Genomic DNA, 22,351 nt, shown 5'->3' on the forward strand with positions numbered 1-22,351 from the left:
GACCGCCTGGCTGTGCCTCTGCGTAGGAGCTGGAGGGGGGACATGCTGCTGCTTCTGGGAGCTGCTTGAGGTAAGCGCCACCTGGAGCCTGCATCCCAACCTCCTCCCATGCCCCTCCTCCCATGCCCTGTCCCAGCCCTGATCCCCCTTCTGCCCTCCAAACCCCTCAGTCTCAGCCCAGAGCACCCTCCTGCACCAGAAACCCCTCATCACCAGTCCCACCCCAGAGCCCACATCCCCAGTCCCAAATTTTCATCAAAAACATGTGTTCTGCACTGTCCATCCCTCTCCTGGGCAGTTCTGATATTGTAGATCCGTTGCCCCTGTAAAGAGTCAATATAGAACAGTCCGCTACTTTAATTGTAATTACCAAGCAATTCAATTTAAACACTAGACTGGAATAGTTTTGATTAAAGACTCAAACAAGCTTATTTAACTATAAGGATACAGATTTTAAGTGAGTACAAGAACAAGGTATTACAGTCAGAAATGGTTACAGAGAAATAAAAATAAAACACTTCCTAGTAGCTAAGACTTAAAAAACTAGAGTAGGTTCAAGGTAAAACCTTACCAGAGGTCCCCAGCAACATATCTGATGAAATTTTTTGTCTGGATTTGCCTCTAAAGGGCAGAGAGTGCAAGAAAGAGAGAGAGCCTAGGGTGTTTTTGACCCTAACTTTTATAGTTCCGTCTCCTTTGAAGTGGATTCTTCTGAGGATTACCCCACAAAACAAAGTTTATTCAAACAGTAAAAAGAAAAGGAGTACTTGTGGCACCTTAGAGACTAACCAATTTATTTGAGCATGAGCTTTCGTGAGCTACAGCTCACTTCATCGGATGCATGCCGTGGAGTTTCCACGGCATGCATCCGATGAAGTGAGCTGTAGCTCACGAAAGCTCATGCTCAAATAAATTGGTTAGTCTCTAAGGTGCCACAAGTACTCCTTTTCTTTTTGCGAATACAGACTAACACGGCTGTTACTCTGAAACCTGTCAAACAGTAAAGACATGGAGTCTGAGTGTGAAGGTGCCCCTATTCTGTTTCTTCTCCCCTACGTATGCTGAAATGCAAATTTGCCTTGTCTTCCTCTTGCTGTCTCCAGGATCTTGTTTACTACTTATATGTAAATTGAGGTAAACACACATTCCTTTGTTTAAGATGGATCTGCTTAACCACTCCTTAGGGCTACATGGGTTTGAACATGTGCGACCAACATCACACAGGGGGAATTCATAACTTTACATATAATGTTGCTACATACATTTCACCATGGATATTCTTGACCAGTGAGTTATTAATTTTTAAATAATACATCACAAGGCAAATGTTGTACAAATATTATTACAGCAGTGTGTAGGGTGTGATTACAGGGTGCATTTGGTCACAGCCACCCAAAAGTCACAAGCCACTTTTGGATATTTGGGTCTTATATCTTTATTTCATCTAACTCCAAACTTACTAAAGGCCATTTATCGCTGTTGGGAACTGTATATGTGTGTGGTTTAATTTGTTACAATGTGTATTTTGATGAAAAAGGCACAATATAAAGAGCACAAGTTCAGTATGCCTATTGTATCAAAGAGTTTGTATATCTTTCATTCCTCTTTCTCCTGTCTGCACGCATTAGAAAAGGAAACATCTGTTATTTTGTCTTTGTTCAGGATTGTGTAGAAGATATTCATGGCTTGATCCTGTCCCACTGGACTCAATGGGGGTTTTGCCATTGACTTTAGTAGGAGCTGGATCAGATACTCAGTGCATTCTGCTTTTGCTCTGGGCTTGAGCCTGAGAGATCACATACCCTGTAAATGTGCAAGTAAAATGAGGGAGATGGAGGGAAGAGGGGAGAGAAAGGTCTTGGGCACTGAATATTCAGTCATCAGGCATAATTAATAAAAATGATTTAAGGGCACAATGCACAAAAATAATAAAGTTTTGACTGTTTTCCTGATAGGGCTGTTATTAAACATAAATCATTACTTGGCAGGGCTCTTGGATCATTCAAAACTTTTCAAGTAATGATAGAGTGTAAGTCTGATTATGGTAACACATTTAAACTGAATAAGACTTCAAGTACATTCCTATTTGGTCTAGTCATAAAAAAAAAGATCAAAAGGAAAATCTAGAAGGACTGATAGCTAAATGTTAATATCACACTCAATTTATTTGTATGGAGGTCAACATTATTTTAAAGTTCTTTATTAGTGGTATAATTTATCGAGAGCAGTGCAAAAACATTTATGGAGAGAGGGGACAGCATAGCACGTAACCTGGCTGTGCTTTAATAAAAACAAAGGAGAGCTGAATAGAGGATGTGTCTGGGATTTGCAAGTGGCCTGTGAAAGATCACATGAAGCCTAATGCAGTTGAAAAGCCCTGTTTCAAAAAAAGAGAGGCAATACTTTTTTTCTAAGGCTACTGTAATTCTAGAAGCATTTAATTTTCTTGTGAATAACTTCGTAGCTCCTTCATGACTAGCTTTGATAGAGCTTTTCCATTAATACTAATAACAGCTGCATTGCACACATTTGTAGATTTTCTCCCTTATAAGATAACATGCAATGAATCTACACATCTGAATATTGGGTTGTAATAAATCTTATCACTTACATATCTATAGGAACACAAGGGGCCTGATTCTCATTTACATGAAGGCCACTTTACACAACTCTGGCAGTGTAAAGGGGTCTTAAACTCAGGATAAACATATATGTCCACTTTAAAGCCAGTTTACTCTGTCAGAATCATATAAGGGGCCTTCGCGTGAGAGAAGAAAGGATCTAAATTAAGCACCAGATTAGACCTATGATACAATTACTCTTAGGGGAGAGGGTAGTGCCACCCATATCCCAGACTGGGAATGGGATGGGGGGAACCTAAAGAAAAGATCTACTATTCCATCACTGGTGAGTTGTTTTCTGTTTGTTGGTTTAAAGCGACTATTTGTGTAGCACACACCAAAAAGAATGTGTGACTTCCCAGCTAACTCTGGACAAATAGCTAAAAGAGTAGGAGCATTCTCAGAAATGGGCTTCATTGGACACAGGAAAAAGTTAATATTTGCCCAACAGAAAAATATAAAACTGAAGTGAAAAGAACTGTTAGTGTCAAGAACAGAGTTTCATAGAATTTAAGGCTGGAAGGGACTGTTAGAGCCAGCTGGGCTTCCTGCATAATCATAGGCTATTCAGTTTTTCCCCAATACCCCTATATTGAGCCCAATGATTTCAGGCTTCAGAGTAGCAGCCATGTTAGTCTGTATCCGCAAAAAGAACAGGAGGACTTATGGCACCTTAGAGACTAACAAATTTATTAGAGCATAAGCTTTCGTGAGCTACAGCTCACTTCATTGGATGCATAGAATGGAACATATAGTAATATATATATATATATATATATATATATATATATATATATATATATATATATATATATATACACACACACACACACATACTGATAAGTTGGAAGTTACCATACAAACTGTGAGAGGCTAATTAGTTAAGATGAGCTATTATCAGCAGGAGAAAAAAACTTTTGCAGTGATAATCAAGATGGCCGATTTAGACAGTTCACAAGAAGATTCATAACAAGAATTTTAGTTATAAGCTGGGAACGCATCAATTAGAAGTAACAGAGGAGGAGAAGGACCGTGGAGTATTGGTTGATCATAGGATGACTATGAGCCGCCAATGTGATATGGCCGTGAAAAAAGCTAATGAGGTCTTGGGATGCATCAGGCGAGGTATTTGCAGTAGAGATAAGGAGGTTTTAGTACCGTTATACAAGGCACTGGTGAGACCTCACCTGGAATACTGTGTGCAGTTCTGGTCTCCCATGTTTAAGAAGGATGAATTCAAACTGGAACAGGTACAGAGAAGGGCTACTAGGATGATCCGAGGAATGGAAAACCTGTCTTATGAAAGGAGACTCAAGGAGCTTGGCTTGTTTAGCCTAACTAAAAGAAGGTTGAGGGGAGATATGATTGCTCTCTATAAATATATCAGAGGGATAAATACCGGAGAGGGAGAGGAATTATTTAAGCTCAGTACCAATGTGGACACACGAACAAATGGATATAAACTAGTCATTGGGAAGTTTAGACTTTAAATTAGACGACGGTTTCTAACCATCAGAGGAGTGAAGTTTTGGAATAGCCTTCCAAGGGAAGCAGTGGGGGCAAAAGACCTATCTGGCTTTAAGATTAAACTCGATAAGTTTATGGAGGAGATGGTACGATGGGATAACATGATTTTGGTAATTAATTGATCTTTAAATATTCATGGTAAATAGGGCCAATGGCCTGTGATGGGATGTTAGATGGGATGGGATCTGAGTTACTACAGAAAATTCTTTCCTGGGTATCTGGCTGGTGAATCTTGCCCATATGCTCAGGGTTTAGGTGATCGCCGTATTTGGGGTCGGGAAGGAATTTTCCTCCAGGGCAGATTGGAAGAGGCCCTGGAGGTTTTTCGCCTTCCTCTGTAGCAGGGGGCACGGGTCACTTGCTGGAGGATTCTCTGCTCCTTGAAGTCTTTAAACCACGATTTGAGGACTTCAATAGCTCAGACATAGGTGAGAGGTTTTTCGCAGGAGTGGGTGGGTGAGATTCTGTGGCCTGCGTTGTGCAGGAGGTCAGACTAGACGATCATAATGGTCCCTTCTGACCTTGGTATCTATGAAAAAAAAAAAGAAGGTGTGAGGATACTTAACTTAAGTAAATAGATTCAATATGTGTAATGACCCAGCCACTCCCAGTCTCTATTCAAACCCAAGTTAATGGTATCTAGTTTGCATATTAATTCAAGCTCAGCAGTTTCTCATTGGAGTCTGTTTTTGAAGCTTTTCTCTTGCAAAATTGCCACCCTTAAATCTTTTACTGAGTGGCCGCAGAGGTTGAAGTGTTCTCCTACCGGTTTTTGAATGTTATGATTCCTGATGTCAGATTTGTGTCCATTTATTCTTTTGCGTAGAGACTGTCCCGTCTGGCCAATGTACATGGCAGAGGTGTATTGCTGGCACATTATGGCATATATCCCATTGGTAGATGTGCAGGTGAACGAGCGCCTGATTGCATGGCTAATGTGATTAGGTCCTATGATGGTGTCACTTGAATAAATATGTGGACAGAGTTGGCATCGGGCTTTGTTGCAAGAATAGGTTCCTGATTTCAGTTAAGCTAAATATTTTAGTCCGCAGGAGACTAAGCTGTTGTATGTCGTCAGCAGAGAATAAGTGAGACAGAGGTGCCTCCAATGCCCAAGGCCCTTGAGATGGTAGGCAACTGATAAGGTGAAATGTATCCACATGATCCTATCTCTTCTGCGACAGGTGAAAGCAATTTGCCCTGCACCCCAGGTCCCTGCCAATTACTTCCCACCTCCAAATCTGGAACCTGAGCATGTGAGCAAGACACACCAGCCAAGCATCTAGGCAGTCTGAGTTGACAAAGCTGTTCCATCTAGGATAGTTCAACAGGGCACAGTTTAGTGGCCAATAATATGGTGGGGAAATAAGACCTCTTGGCCTGTTCCATGTCTGAGACATAGACTTGTAAGAATTTCTTAGTCTCAAGTCTTGAAGTAAAGAAAAATATTAATATAAAGAAACTAAAACACAGTGGGCAAACTGAGACAAATGCATTCCTGGTGTAACAATCAAGTCAGCTGGGTTACCCCAAGAATAAATTCAGCTCTTTTGTTTGGAGAAGCTTCATGTTGGCAGTCTATTTAAAAGGAAAGGAGGCTGATTCTTCATTGTCTTGCACCCTCTGTAGTGATTTACACCAGTTGAAATCAAAATGATAGCACTTTACATCCTCTTTGCTCTGGTGTAAATGGCTGGGCAGGAGATAAGATGACAGGGAATTGGGACCAATGTGTGTGGACACTTATGGAATGTCCAACTACTATTGCAGCATAGGTTGGGAAAGTAGCAAGTGTGCAGACTGCAGAGTGAAGGATCACTTGACCTCAGAGGAGAGGAGGACAGCATAATATGACAACGACATAGCGTATGAGCTTCACTGGGCAGGAAATCAAATTCAACAATACTTAGCACTCAAAGCTGTCAGATGTCTGAGAAGCCAACAGGAAGAAAAGAAATTCTCATACTCATATTCTCATACTAATTCTCATACAACTCTCTACACAATGTGCATGATAATCAAGGTGGCCACTTCCTGCACAAATGCACATTGTGTAGAGAGTTGTCACTTTGGATGGGCTATTACCAGCAGGAGAGTGAGTTTGTGTGTGGGGGGGTGGAGGGTGAGAAAACCTGGATTTGTGCTGGAAATGGCCCAACTTGATGATCACTTTAGATAAGCTATTACCAGCAGGACAGTGGGGTGGGAGGAGGTATTGTTTCATGATCTCTGTGTGTATATAAAGTCTGCTGCAGTTTCCACGGTATGCATCCGATGAAGTGAGCTGTAGCTCACGAAAGCTCATGCTCAAATAAATTGGTTAGTCTCTAAGGTGCCACAAGTACTCCTTTTCTTTTATCCAGTAGTTAGTGTTTACAAGGTCAAGTTCTGTAGCTGGGGAAAAAAAACCATCACTCACCTATTTGTAAACATGTTCCCTAAATCAAATTCAGTTTTGGGTTGCTTTTCTGTGCACATTTATGTAATCAGGTTTTTGTGAAATAAATGTTGGGTGAGGAGTTGTTGTTTGTTTGGATACAGTTATTTGTGAATGACTGAATTTGAGTGCAATTAAAACGTATCTGGGCACAAGCATGAACAGGCATGTCAGAAGTGCTTCCCCAGACACTGTACATAAACATACAATAACTTGGTGGGAGTGTGATAAGAGAAATTTGGCAAAGTCAATAAACATGGCTTATAAGGAAGGAAACAAGCAATATTAAAAACTGGAGTAATGGGGCTTTACAAAATAAAATACCCTTTACTGTGCAAGAAAATAGTTTCAATGGTTTAAAATTTCTTAGGACTACTTAGCTACAGTGGGTGGAAATCAGGCTTGGTTTAAATCAATTAATTTATCATTAATTTCAGCATGGTCATGATTTCATCCCCCACTCTCCCTTTCGGCTTTGTGTCTGTTTATAAAGGTTTCTTAAGGCTCTGCTGCTGTTTATAAAAGTTATGTCATCCAATTAGAGAGTGGAAACCATAACATCTGTCCCATTGCACAGACCAAATACCAAATGTGAGTACTCCTAAGCACTTATGAATAGTTCACAGAAACATATAGGCTCAATGATATTTGTAAACAAAATATAGGAAATAATGGACAATTCATAACCTCATGACTGGATTGTGAGTGATTCATAAACATAAACAAGGGCCAAAAAATAAGAGGAAGAAATTATTTGCAACTAGTAATTTTGCCAGTCCTGATACAGACACACGTTGATAGTCAGCAAAAGTGCTTCTGATATTTTCGTGTTAAAGTGAGCATCAGCATATGTAATATAACCATTGCAGCTCTTTTTGCTTGGAAAACGATTTGGGGAACTCTACGTAAAGGCACTGCAGGCTATTTGTGGCTTATGTATCAAAGGACTAAGATCCTTAATTATGCTTTTAAAAATTAACTCAAAAATCTATTTGTATCAAGTAGAACTGGTTTCAAAATAAGTATTTTCAGCAAAAAAAAAAAGGTGAAAGGAAATGGGGGGTGGGGGGCGCTGAGGATTTTGAAAGCGTTTAACTCTTTTTTCTAAAAAATCCAGGACAGATCAATTTTCTGTTTTTGATTACAAATGGAAATTTTCAAAAGGAATGAAAATTATCTACAAAAACATTATCTACAAGGCTACTTTTTTTTTAGTGGCAAGACTGATAATACAGGTTAAAGGAGAGTGAAAATCATGAAACATCATTCATTACCATGATTCTCCTCAGTCCTGTAATATCTCATATAGGAAGATATCTGCCTAGTTTATTTCTGACTCTTAATATTTACCATTTGCTGTTTGTTGACAGGGCCCCCAAGCATCACACCAGTGGGTACAGCTGTTCTTAGAACAGATAAGAAAATAAGAATGGCCTGTGACGGTGCCCCCCATAAGGCTTTATGGAAATATACTTATGAATGTATATATGACATAACTAGAATGTGGTTTATGCTACATATGCCATGTAACATATCCCTGTAAAGGGTATGATCTACTGAATATATTAATCCTATCCTTATGCATGTATCATTTTTGTATTCAAAGTTATGAATATTGGCTGCATACTTGTTTATTCTGAGTAGGTTTTAGTGAAGCAGCTGGTCAAAAGACTATTCTCAGTAAGTGTCCAATCAAGAGGCTTGGAGATGCCAATCCACATCTGGGCTTTCCCAGGAATGTGGCTTGGCTGGTGAGGAACTCAGTCATGCTTGGACATGTGACTTGTGCAGGTGACTCCAAAACTCCATTTTGTAGCTGGACTTTGCATTGGAGAGAGGAGGGGGTCTCCACCCACAAGAGAAAGTTTATTTAAACCCCTGGGAGACCCCTCCATTTTGTCTTCAGCTGGCTAAAGAGAGAGCCTCTCCACCCCCAAAGATACCTGAAAGAAACTGGAACAAAGGACAGTAACTACAGGGGGTGTGAATGATTTCTGGACCCAGACTAGAAGGAGATTATTCTGTAAAAGAAAGCTTACTGGAACTGGTGAGATTTTATCTGTATTCAGTTTCTATTACTGTACTAGACTTAGACTTGCGTGTTTTATTTTATTTTGCTTGTTCCATCTGTTACTACTTGGAACCACTTAAATCCTACTTTCTGTTTTAATAAAATCACTTTTTACTTATTAATTAACCCAGAGTATTAATACCTGGGTGGGGGGGGGGGAGCAAACAGCTGTGCATAGCTCTCTGTCAGTTTTATAGAAGGTGAACAATTTATGAGTTTACCCTGTATAAGCTTTATACAGGGTAAAAATGGATTTATTTAGGGTTTGGACCCCATTGGGAGTTGGGCATCTGAGTGATAAAGACAGGAACACTTCTGTAAGCTGCTTTCAGTTAAGCCTTCAGCTGTTAGGGGACATGATTCAGACCTGGGTCTGGGTTTGCAGCAGGCTAGCGGGTCTGGCTCAAACCAGGCAGGGCTCTGAAGTCCTAAGCTGACAGAGCAGGAAAGCAGGAGCAGAAGTAGTCTTGGCACATCAGGTGGCAGCTCCCAGGGGGTTTCTGTGATCCAACCCGTCACACAGCCATACTGGGTCAGACCAGTCCTCCATCTAGCCCAGTATCCAGTCTTCCGACAATAGCCAATGCCAGGTGTATTTGAGGGAATGAGCAGAACAGGTACTCATCAAGTGATCCACCCCCAGTTGCCAATTCCCAGCTTCTGGCAAACAGAGGCTAGGGACACCATCCCTGCCCATCCTGGCTAATAACCATTGATGGACCTGTCCTCCATGAACTTATCTAGTTCTTTTTGAACACTGCTATAGTCTTGGCCTCCACAACATCCTCTGACAAAAAGTTCCACAGGTTGATTGTGTGTTGTGTGAAGAAATACTTCCTTTTGTTTGTTTTAAACCTGCTGACTATTAATGTAATGTCATGATTTTATAGATGTCTATCATATCCCCCCTTAGTCATCTCTTTTCCAAGCTGAAAAGTCCCAGTTTTATTAATCTCTCCTCATATGGAAGCTGTTCCACATCCCTAATCATTTTTGTTGCCCTTTTCCGTACATTTTCCAATTCCAATATAAGATCACACAGGAATTCCTGACCATCCTTCTTCTCTGCCTGTGGATTCCTCTAGCCAGCACCTCAGAATCAGTGCCATAGCCTCTCTGACATAACTGGATCTGCTTCTCTCATATAATAATGGACAGAAACAGTGCATTACTCTATGCCTTATCCATGCTTGGCTAAGAGAAGCCTGGAAATGGTGCTGGTGTGAGTGAGTCCTTTGTACATGCCTATATAATCTCAGACCCCTCTCTTGCACCTTCTTGCTGATACTGCAGACCTTGGTTTCACTCCTGAAGGCATCATTTCACATGAGGTCCAGCAATGTCACCCCCCGACTGACCTCAGACATCTTATTTCTATGGTTTCAAGACTTCTCAAGTGCCTCTCTTTGGTCACCCAGGACTCTGATCCATACAGAAGAACTGGTCTTATCATGGTTTTGTATAGTTGTCCCTCCAGTAGTCTGGGCCTGTGTTTATCGTAAATCAGTCAACTTATTTTGCACTAGACTTCCCCTGTATTCAGCAACTTTGTTTGTAGTTCTCTGTTGACTTCTCCTTTTGCCACTAACCAATCCCCACAAATCTCTGATTCTGCACAAGTCACCCATATGATTTCAGTGTTTTCTTTATTCATTTTGGGGCCAGCAGAATTTTGAATAGTAATGAACTAAGTTCTGATCCTTGGTGGAGTCCAGCCTTCACCTCAAAACACTTTGTTCCACCAAAGGACATCTCCACTTTTGCCATGGAATCATCATACAAATCCTTAACCATTGGGACAAGGTCCTCCAGTACCCCATAGAATCATAACAGCAGTATCTGCCCTCACCTAAGTACTTTGCCAGATTCTTTCTCCAATCAAGGAAAACCCAGCCGTGCTTGACATTTCCCTCCACCTTCTTTTCAACCAACTGTCTGCGGATAAACATACCATCAATCACCCCTTTTCCATTTCTAAAACCAAACTGCTCCTTCCCTAAAATGGCATTCACTGTTTGACAAATGTGACTGTCTATGATTCGCTCTAACAATTTCTTACAGTGGGACAGCAGTTTAATTCCTGAGGGCTTCAAACATTTATAGCCTCATAGATTTTAAGGCCAGAAGGGACTATTGCAATAGTCTAGCCTGACCTCCTGCACATCACAGGCCACAGAACCTCACCCACCCCCTCTTGTGATAGACCCATAACCTCTGGCTGTATTACTGAAGTCCTCATATCATGCTTTTAAAAGGCTTCAAGTTACAGAAAATCCACCATTTACTCTAGTTTAAACCAGCAGGTGATCCATGCCCCATGCTGCAGAGGAAGATAAAAACCCCTCAGGGTCTCTGTCAATCTGACTTGGGGGAAAATTCCTTCCCCACCCCAAATATGGAAGTCAGTTGAATTCTGAGCATGTCAGCAATATACCCCAGCCAAACAGCTGGGAAAGAAGTCTCTGTAATAACTCAGAGCCCACCCCATCTACAGCCCCATCTACAGCCATTGAGGAATTTTGCTATAGGCAGTCACTGATCGGCCACATGCCATTGTAGGCAGTCCCGTTATACCATCCCCTCCATAAACTTATCAAGCTCAATCTTGAAGCCAGTTGTTTTTTGCCCCACTCTCCCTTTGGGAGGCTGCTCCAGAATTTCACCCCTCTGATGGTTAGAAATCTTCACCTAATTTAAAGCCAAAGTCATTGATGGCCAGTTTATATGTATTTGTTCTGGGGGTCCACATTGATTCTTAACTTAAATAACTCATCTTCGTAGCTGGTATTTATTCCTCTGATGTATTTATACAGAGTAATCCTATCTCCTCTCAGCCTTCTATTGGTTAGACTGAACAAGCCAACCTCTTTGAGTCTCCTCTCATAAGGTAGATTTTTCCATTCCTCAGATCATCCTAGTAGCCCTTCTCTGCACCTGTTCCAGTTTGAATTCATTTTTCGTAAACATGGGAAATCAGAATTGCACACAGTATTCCAGATGAGGTTGCACCAGTGCCTTGTATAATGGTACAAACACTTCCCTGTCTCTATTGGAAATACCTTGCCTGATGCATACTAGGGCAGCATTAGCCTTTTTCACAGCTGCATCACATTGATATCTCCTAGTTATCCTGTGATCAACCAATACACCCAGCTCTTTCTCCTCCACTATCGCTTCCAACTAATAAATAATACACAGGTTGAGAAAAGAGTGTCGGTACATCTGGTTATAGTGCTTGGATTATCCACAAAGTTTGTTTTTTAAAAGTCATATGGTAAGTATAGTACATAATCAGCAATAACCCAAATTTAGGTGATACATTTAAGAATTCAGTTTAGATATTAGCATCCAAGTATTCAAGTACATCACTCATGAAAAGTTGTACAGAGAGTTGGTTGTGGAAAGCAAAATATATCAATGAGTGAAGATTGTTCCTCAGTAATTGAGAATTAGGGTAGGTTCCTATTAATCCCCATCTTTTCCAATTTTAACTAATAATTTCTCTTGTGGAACTGCACCAAATGCCTTATTGACATCCAAGTAGATTAGATCTACTACTGCATTTTCTTCGTCTAAAAAATCAGTTATCTTCTCAAAGAAAGATATTAGTAACTAGATATTACCACCTCTTGAATACAACAATTGAAACAACTGTAGAAAAATCTACAAGTACTGTCGATCATTTAGGCTACTTACTTTTTGCATTTCACCAAGTTTGGAACAGATCATTTAACTTTAGGAAACATCCTAACAGCACTTTCTTATCTTAATCGCCTGTTAATCACTCTGTTTATAAACAAAATTTTGACTCTGCCTCCGGGACAGGCCCAACAAAGAAAACAACAGAACACCACTAGCCATCACCTTCAGCCCCCAACTAAAGTCTCTCCAACGCATCATCAAGGATCTACAACCGATCCTGAAGGACGACCCATCACTCTCACAGATCTTGGGAGACAGGCCAGTCCTTGCTTACAGACAGCCCCCCAACCTGAAGCAAATACTCACCAGCAACCACACACCACACAACAGAAGCACTAACCCAGGAACCTATCCTTGCAACAAAGCCCATTGCCAACTGTATCCACATATCTATTGAGGGGACACCATCCTAGGGCCTAATCACATCAGTCACACTATCAGAGGCTCATTCACCTGCACATCTACCAATGTAATAAATGCCATCATATGCCAGCAATGCCCCTCTGCCATGTATATTGGTCAAACTGGACAGTCTTTATGTAAAAGAATAAATGGACACAAATCAGACCTCAAGAATTATAACATTCAAAAACCAGTCAGAGAACACTTCAATCTCTTTGGTCACTCGATTACAGACCTAAAAGTTGCAATTCTTCAACAAAAAACTTCAAAACCAGATTCCAATGAGAGACTGATGAATTGGAATTAATTTGCAAACTGGATACAATTAACTTAGGCTTGAATAAAGACTGGGAGTGGATGTGTCATTACACAAAGTAAAACTATTTCCCAATGTTTATTTCCCCCTCCCCACCCCCGACTGTTCCTCAGATATTCTTGTCAACTGCTGGAAATGGCCCACCTTGATTATCACTACAAAAGGTTCCCCCCCCGCCCCGCGCACCTCCCTACTCTCCTGCTGGTAATAACTCACCTTACCTGATCACTCTTGTTACAGTGTGTATGGTAACACCCATTGTTTCATGTTCTCTGTGTATATAAATCTCCCCACTGTATTTTCCACTGTATGCATCCGATGAAGTGAGCTGTAGCTTGCAAAAGCTTATGCTCAAATAAATTTATTAGTCTTTAAAGTGCCACAAGTCCTCCTTTTCTTTTTGTGGATATAGACTAACACGGCTGCTACTCTGAAACTTTCATCTTCTGTAGCTCTGTGACTATACGTAACCCCTTTGTCCCCCGTCCTCCATACACATAAAGCACATAACCAGCTCGTTTTTCTGGTAACGGTCAACTCCCCAATGGCTATGTTAAAGTGAGTGCTTGAGCGGGTAAACAGGCACTTCACAATGTTTCCCCTTTTATAAATACATTAGGATGAAGTTATTAACTTTAGAGAAAGAGGTTAAAAAAGGCTGAGCGTTAAGGGAAGGATTTCTGTCTCTGGGGCTGTGAGCCGCTCAGAAATGGCGTGGGCTCTCTAGGTGGATATGCGATGCCTTCTCCCTGAGTCCAGCATAGGTTAGCTGCCTCAGTATGGCATCAGGAAGCAGCATGTAAGGTGAGGTTCAGATGGGCCCATCCAAGCAATGTTGAGGCACCGTTGGTCCCTAATGGGCTCATAGGTGCTATGGTATCACAAATAAATAAATAAATAAATAATAATACTAATGCATCCTCTTTAGTTTAGTAGGTGCATTTGGAACAGAAAAATGTAAATTCTATGGTCACTATTGCCAGGAAGTTCTGATTGCCCCTAGTGTAGTGCACACAGTCAAGTGTGAAGCCCTATGTATCCATAGAGTCACTACAGTATATATAGGTTTTAGAGTGGTAGCCGTGTTAGTCTGTATCAGCAAAAATAACGAGGAGTCCTTCTGGCACCTTAGAGACTAACAAATGTATTTGAGCATAAGCTTAGAACCCACTTCATCAGATGCATCGAGTCAAAATACAGGAGCAGGATACCAAATGTGAGGTCAGTCTAACAAGATAAATCATTTAACAGTATATATAAGCAGCTTTCTTCAACTATTTTTCTTGAAAGCTGCCCTAATGAGGAAATGCAGTATTTCTCCAAGACAAATGGGAACTCTTGCGGACTTGCTAAAGGGCTGCTGTACAGCTGGTGCTGTCCCTATTCAAAATGTGGTGTTACTGACAAGCAACAGAGAAGGATACAAAGGATACAATAAGTCATTAGGCAGTGTGACTCTGCCCTGATTCCTAATTAATCCAGTGATAAAAGTGCTTAGAATGATAATTCAAGTGAATCAAATGGTGGCTGACAGGGATTGTGAGGTTTAAAATGATTACCAAAGCTCAGTAAAACAAAATGAGCCAGAGCCTGCCCTCAGTTATACTCTTGCAGCTACTTGGAAAGCAGTAAGATTGCATGGTGTTATGGTGCACAAAATTTGGCCCTCTGATATGTAACTCAGACAAGAAATTTTCATATAAATGGTCATCCGCTTGTGTAAATGGTATAGCTCCACTGACGTCAGCAAAGCCGTGCGGATTTACGCCAGCTGAGAATTTGGTCCGTAGTGGTTTTGCACTTTTTTTTTAAAAAATGGTCATGCTGTAACTTTGGTTCTAACAGTGCAAGGAGTCATTCCAGGACAGCGTTCCAGCACCTCCTGGGGGAAGCCAGACTAAATGAACGTGGACACTTTAAGGACTTGCCACTGAATTCTTATACTTATACTTGCCACTGTATAAGTAGGGGCATAGCGAGCAGATCGAGGGACGTGATCGTTCCCCTCTATTCGACATTGGTGAGGCCTCATCTGGAGTACTGTGTCCAGTTTTGGGCCCCACACTTCAAGAAGGATGTGGATAAATTGGAGAGAGTCCAGCGAAGGGCAACAAAAATGATTAGGGGACTGGAACACATGAGTTATGAGGAGAGGCTGAGGGAGCTGGGATTGTTTAGCCTGCAGAAGAGAAGAATGAGGGGGGATTTGATAGCTGCTTTCAACTACCTGAAAGGGGGTTCCAAAGAGGATGGCTCTAGACTGTTCTCAATGGTAGCAGATGACAGAACGAGGAGTAATGGTCTCAAGTTGCAGTGGGGGAGGTTTAGATTGGATATTAGGAAAAACTTTTTCACTAAGAGGGTGGTGAAACACTGGAATGCGTTACCTAGGGAGGTGGTAGAATCTCCTTCCTTAGAGGTTTTTAAGGTCAGGCTTGACAAAGCCCTGGCTGGGATTATTTAACTGGGAATTGGTCCTGCTTTGAGCAGGGGGTTGGACTAGATGACCTTCTGGGGTCCCTTCCAACCCTGATATTCTATGATTCTATGATTCTATGATTCTTACACTAGCTAGCAAACAATGGCCAGATAGGTTGAAACTTCAAGAAAAACAGTACCAGGTGAACAGTTTCTATCACCCCATGTCTCTGGCCAGACTGAACCTTTTAGGTTGGTTGTTTTGGGCACCTTGTCAACTATATCCACACAAAATTCTTTTAAGGACACGTACAAAGAAATTGACCAATCAAGTCAATCCTTGAAGAAGCACCGTGGGCAGTAAACCAGCACTGGAGTAATTAATAATTTTCATTTCTAGAGGCTTTTATTCTCAAGGATATCCTAGAATCTCAGGGGCTTAAGAGAGTCATGTCCGCAAAAGCACTTTAATACCTCTGTGAGGTAGATATTTTATTAGCTCTAGTTTCCAGCTGAGGCAGCAGAGATATAAAGTTAAGTGAGTTGCTGAAGGTTACGCAGAAAGCCTGTGACCCCGTATGCCCTGTAGTTTGGGTTGAAATAGCACTTGTAGTCCAGTTGTGTCTAATTATCAGCATAAGGTCTTATGGTTATGCACTGGGCCCAAACTCAGGCGATATGGATGCATTGCCTGGATCTGCCTCATACCTCCTCCAATAAGTCACCAAGTGACATTCCCAACCCCATAAAAGTCAATGGGGAATTTTGTCATGAACTTCAGTCAGGCCACTCTTTCACCACACATCTCTCGGTGCTCCAGTCCCCCAGCAGTAAATTGGGAATAAGAAGAAATATTTTCCAACTTCTTCGGTGTCTTGTGAGGCTAAATGTACAAATCCTTGGGAAGCTGTCAGATTAAAAGATGATGGGAACCACATAAGTAGTTAGAAAGACATGTGGCATTCTTCTTAGCCTGTGTGTGTGACATGCCTAAGGTGGCATGTGACCAGGATTCATCACCGAATTTGGTCCACTGGTTGGCTCATTCGCTTCCCCAGCCTGGGCTGGGTACTGACAGGAAGCACAATATGAACACTGATGGCATTAGAAGCAGTAGGATATAAGGGAAAGAGTAGGTAAATTCTGCCTCACTACTTCTCTTCCTTAAAGTTTACCATTTTGATCATGCTTACAAGTCAGTGGGGGAGGGCGGGGGAGTGCTCCCAAGTGCTATTTCAGAGATTGTATCATTTGAATGAGTCAAAGTACATATGTTATTTATTGCAGCATTTGATTTGTGAAGATTTGCCACCCAGCCTATGTTCTCCTTCTTCTCTCCTCTCATTTTCTCTGACACATTTTAGACACTTGGATGTGCTCTTTTGTTAGTAGCAGTACCATGTCTTTCATTTAATTAGCATCGTCCATCCCACAGGATCTCAAAGCACTTAAGAAATTTAACAAACTGATATAGAAATTATGAGCCAGAATGAAGCCAGTTCTTGCATGGGCATGTGAGGCAGGAGTGGGAGAGCAGGCAAAGATCCTTCAATCCCCCACTCACAAGGCCAGGCACAACTGCAGTTCTTGTGAGCTCCAGACAGCGGGGAATGCTAACTGCTAGCGCCCCTCTGGAGTGAGGAATGGTGAGAAGCAGACAGGCCCATCGTTTACGATTCTACGCTGCCTAAGGAGTAGCACAGGCAACATGATCCTCTTCACTCTATGTTGGACTCACTTCACTTGTAAACAGATCTAGTAAAAAAATGTGTATGTGGGCGGGTGATTATGAAAAGGCTCAGAAATTTTTTCTTCTAAATTTCAAGAACAAATTTAATATAAAAAAGTAAATACTGGAAAATTTCAGCCAGCTTTATTTGTCAACACTGTGCAGCAACCATATACAATAGCTTAGGCCGGGGGAAGTCTTTATTTACCATTGAAACAGAGGGATTTTAGGTAGGTGGAATATAATTACCTATTCCAAACTGGATAACAACCCATTCATTGATCTAGTTCTGAACTTTATCTTTCATTACAACAACTCTGCAGGCTCTTGCAGGTGTGAATGTTTGAATTACCCACTAGCTCTAGAACATAATTTAAGGCTTGCATTTCATTCTGAACCTAAAAGCCAATGAACCGGCAGAGCAAGCTACAGTCTTCTCTCACCAGCTAAGGCTTATAGGCTTTGAGGGATTTGTTTGGTGCAGCATTGTAGCCCACTGAATAATTGAATTAGTTCTGTTGGCTTGAGAAGTAGTTTCAATGCCCACTAAGAAATACCGTGTAGCAATGACATGTGGGGAAGTTATACATGCATGTGGTTTCTCTGACAGTATGTCTACACTGCAGTTTGACACCCACTGCTGGTCTGTGCCAGCTGACTTGGGATTGTGCTAATTGCAGTGTAGACGTTAGGCTAGGGCTGCACCCCGAGCTCTGGGACACTCACACCTCACAATTAAACAGCTCCTGAGGCCAAGTCCTGTGAGCCCAAGTCAGCTGGTACAGGCCAGCCAAGGTTTTTTAATTTGCAATGTAGACATATGCTAAGAGAGAATCTGAACATCTACTTGAGTATCTCTTGTTGACTGCTCCGGTTTGAATAGCATGCACAGACATTTCTAAGTTAGACACTGACTGAAAATAAACTGAACCAGCTCCCTGTGGAAATAACTATGTCAACTGTATAAAGGAGATATTTGCTGCCTTTGTGGAAAAGTGCTCATACAACCTGAGGTTTTTACATGGATGATATTCAAGCCAGCCTTCAAGAGGGAGCGATTATGTTTCTTTTCATTTGTAAGACCAAAATGAAAGGCGTCTCTTCTGAAATAAAGGCCCTGCTCACAGAATGTGACAATCTCCTGGCTATGAATTACCACAGCCAGTAACATTGCTTTCATTGTGGAGAGATTAATAAAGGTAATATCTATGTAAGCCCTAGGACTTGCATGGCTGAAATGCTGGTTGCTCACATATATAAAATATAAACTGAATAAAATATAAACTGAGAGACAGGGTTCGGCTTTGAGCACAGTCCTAAAGAAGAAGAATCTGAAACAGTCTCTAGAAGCTGTATGTAAAATGTGCCTTCTGGGTAGAGGCATTGTGTCATCTCTGCTTCGTTGCATCATGCTGCAGTCATGCTACAAAGGCAAAGCCAAAAGCCAATATTCAAATGAGGCCTAAAGTCGACATACTATCTCTCTCCATTAGAGGGTGGTCCCTACTCGTCATGGTTGAATTCCACTGTCAGTAGCAGAATACCTGCATTGCAGTCAACTGCGTTGTATTTGACATATGAATCAATAAATGTCTATAGCCTTCATCCTTCACCTTAAACTTAGCAATTAAAGGAAATAAATGACATATTTGTTTATACGCACAGATATACCTATGCGCACACACAAACACACACACAGTGTGTATGTGTGTGTGCACGTGCATAAATCTATACACACATACATATAGTTGTACATATACTTATATGCAGTGGTGAGCTGGAGCCGGTTCGCACCAGTTTGCGCGAACCAGTTGTTAAATTTTGAAGCAGTTTTAGAACCAGTTGTTAAAAATTGTTACGGCTCCCTGAGCTCCCAGCCGGGGAGGGTCCCCCAACCCCTCCCCCGCCTTCCCCCCTCTCTCAGAGCCTCAGTGTGCCTTGCTGCCAGCGCCTGTGCTCCGGACCACTCCTGGGCAGCTCTGCAGCCCCTGCCGCTTTGAGCGGCATGGTAAGGGGGTGGGGCTGCGAGCTCCAGCGGGCCGTGTGGCATCCATACACGCTACCCTGAGCAGCATGGTAAGGGGGCTGGGCCAGGGCTGGGAGGAGGGGTTGGATAAGGGGCAGGGAGCGGTTGGAGGGGGCGGAGGTTCTGGGGGTGGGGGGGCGGTCAGGAGATGGGAAATGTAAGGGGGGGGTTGGGTTGGTGTGGGAGTTCCAGGGTTCTGTTGGGGTGGTGGTGGATGGGGTCGGGGCAGTCAGGGGACAGGGAGCTGGGCAAGTTAGGTAGGGGGTGAGGTCCTGGGGGGTAGTTAGGGGTGGGCAGTCCTGAGAGGGGGTGGTCAGGGGACAAGGTGCAGAGGGGGGTTGATGGGTTGCAGGTTCTGAGGGGGGCAGTCAGAGGCAGGAAGTGGGTGGGGGTCAGATGGAAGGGGGACAGGCTGTTTTGGGAGGCACAGCCTTCCCTACCTGGCCCTCCGATACAATTTTGAACCCCGCCGTGGCCCTTGGGCCAAAAAGTTTGCCCACCCTCGTCTAGTTTATTACTTTATTAACAGGGGTCGCACTTGCCTCGTTTGTTATGTTGATATGCGTTTAATAAAGCAATCCTTTGTTTCTATCGTAATAAACATGTAAAAATGTTTTTTATTTTTTTTATTGTTAAGTACGACTCCCAATGACTCCATGCATTGCCACTTCTTATGGAGAAAGATACAAAAAATACATACTGTGGCACATCCCTTAAATCAGAACTTTTTATAGGGAACCGGTTGTTAAGATTTGACCATATAAGCTCATCACTGCATATATGTGTGTACATATATAAATTATACACATTCATATATATATATATATATATATACGTACACACATATAGTGGATTGTATAAACAGCTGCATACATATGTGTTTCAGAGTAGCAGCTGTGTTAGTCTGTATTCGCAAAAAGAAAAGGAGGACTCGTGGCACCTTAGAGACTAACCCATTTATTTGAGCGTAAGCTTTCGTGAGCTACAGCTCACTCCACCAGATGCATTCCGATGCGGATACATATACGTGTGTACATACAGCCGCACCATGGAAGCTGCTTAAAGGAGTTGCTTTGCAGTAGTAGCTGCAGCAAAATGGACAGAATTCACCATGAAAGTACGCTCTTCCATGGGTACCACAGCAACACAAGTTCGTTTAGGCCAGCCTAGTGACATGTTCATACACAGATAACGATTTTTATGCATAGACGACTAACAGTGAGATATAAACACACAAAAGCTTTCAATAATAGAATATTCCAAAATGAGGAAATTACAATATTCCATGTACCAGACAAATCTTATTCCACTTCTGTTTTAATATAAATTACGAAGGAGGGTTTTTTCTTAAGACAATCACATTTAATTGCTCAAGCAGTACAATAAATTTGATATAGGCAAACATTTTCATGCAGCATGTTTTCATGCTTACACACTTATACCATCACATACCACTTGTGTATGCCAGACAAAGAGAATCCAATTATTTATATGAAAAATACAAAGTAAAAACTAGTCTTATGCAACATACTACAGATTAAGTGTAACAACAAAGGGTATTAGCGAAACTTTATTGCTAGATTTACAGATTTTGCCAGCAGTTAGGAATGGGCGACCGGGGATGGATCACTCGATTATTACCTGTTCTGTTCATTCCCTCTGGGGCACCTGGCATTGGCCACTGTCAGAAGACAGAAATATGGACCTGTGGTCTGACCCAGTTTGGCCATTCTTATGTACAGCTACGTTAGCTTAACAGTTAACTACCACATTCCCAGAATTGCACATAATGTGTACATTGTATATTTGTGTGCAAACTCCCTAAAAAAAAAAGGCCGAGATTGACTATTTTTGTAAATTTCAGAAAAAAATCACATTTGGATTGAGACCAAGTGCAGAAAACTATGGCACAAGAGGTGAATGTTTTAGCAAGACAGCAATGTGTAATCAGTGGCTTATAATGGAAACAGTTTGGCAATGTTGGGGCAGATCCCCAGCCAAAGTAAATGGATGTAGCTCTGTTAAAGCCAGTTTACCCCAGCTGAGTCTCTGGTTTCTTGTCTTTTTTTTTTTTTTTTAAATTTGGTGAAGCTTCATTGGGAAACCTTTCTTCTTGGCCACAAATCAGTCAAAAGGGTGATATTTTTGTTGTCATGTGAGGTTTAGCAAACAAAGAAAATAAAGTTGCTCCAGGAAATTCATCACAATTCCTCTGGGTTCTGTCCACCACCTTCTTGAATGCTCTGCAAAAATAGTGACCGATTGGTCTAATTCCTTGAAATTAGCGATTGAACCTAATTTCTTCAAGAGCTAACTGAGCAGAGTATGAGGGGAGGCACATCACATGGCATTGCTAGGACTACTTTTTGTTTTAAACGTGATGCCTTATGAGCATTGTGACAGGGTCGAGCCAGAGGGCTACAGGAGAGTGATCCTATTGGGATCCAGGAAATGGGCAGGCTGCAGGCACAGCCAGCGCCTATTATAAAGTTTGATTCTCTAAGGCACTGAGCCCTGGGTCTAGCAAAGGGACTAGCAATGTACTTGAAGTTAAGCCCATAATGCATATAGACCTAGAAGCCAAATCAACTTATTTTTTCTGAGTGTAATGTTACTTGCTATTTTATATTGTACAGTTGCATTTTCTAAAATCATGTCATTTTGGGGGTACTTATATGTAAGGTTTGTTCAGAGGCTCTGTACACAATTACATCCCATACAATTAGGACAGGAAATGTCAAAAGGGCATTTTGGAAAAAAAAAAAAAAAAGACCTATTTGGAAACGAGATGTATACAGAATAGAAAGTTCCTTTTATTGATCTCTCTGCTTTAAGGCCCTGGTATTAGACCATGTTAATGCCAAAATGTAGTCCTGCATATGAAATAGAATCTATATCTATAAGCACATAGCTACATTATCTATATAAAACAAATAAATATTTATTTACTTTGCTAGTGGCGTAAGATCAGGTTTGAGCCGCAGAACAATTATTTCAGGTTCTTTACTCTCTCTTCAGATTTCAAAGCATCTGGGCTTGCTCTTCCTCCAACCCATCTGCCTCTTCGTCCTCAATCCAAACACGAATGTACTTTAAACGCAG

This window comes from Lepidochelys kempii, chromosome 3 (genome assembly GCF_965140265.1).
Source record: "Lepidochelys kempii isolate rLepKem1 chromosome 3, rLepKem1.hap2, whole genome shotgun sequence".
Lineage (NCBI taxonomy): Eukaryota > Metazoa > Chordata > Testudines > Cheloniidae > Lepidochelys > Lepidochelys kempii.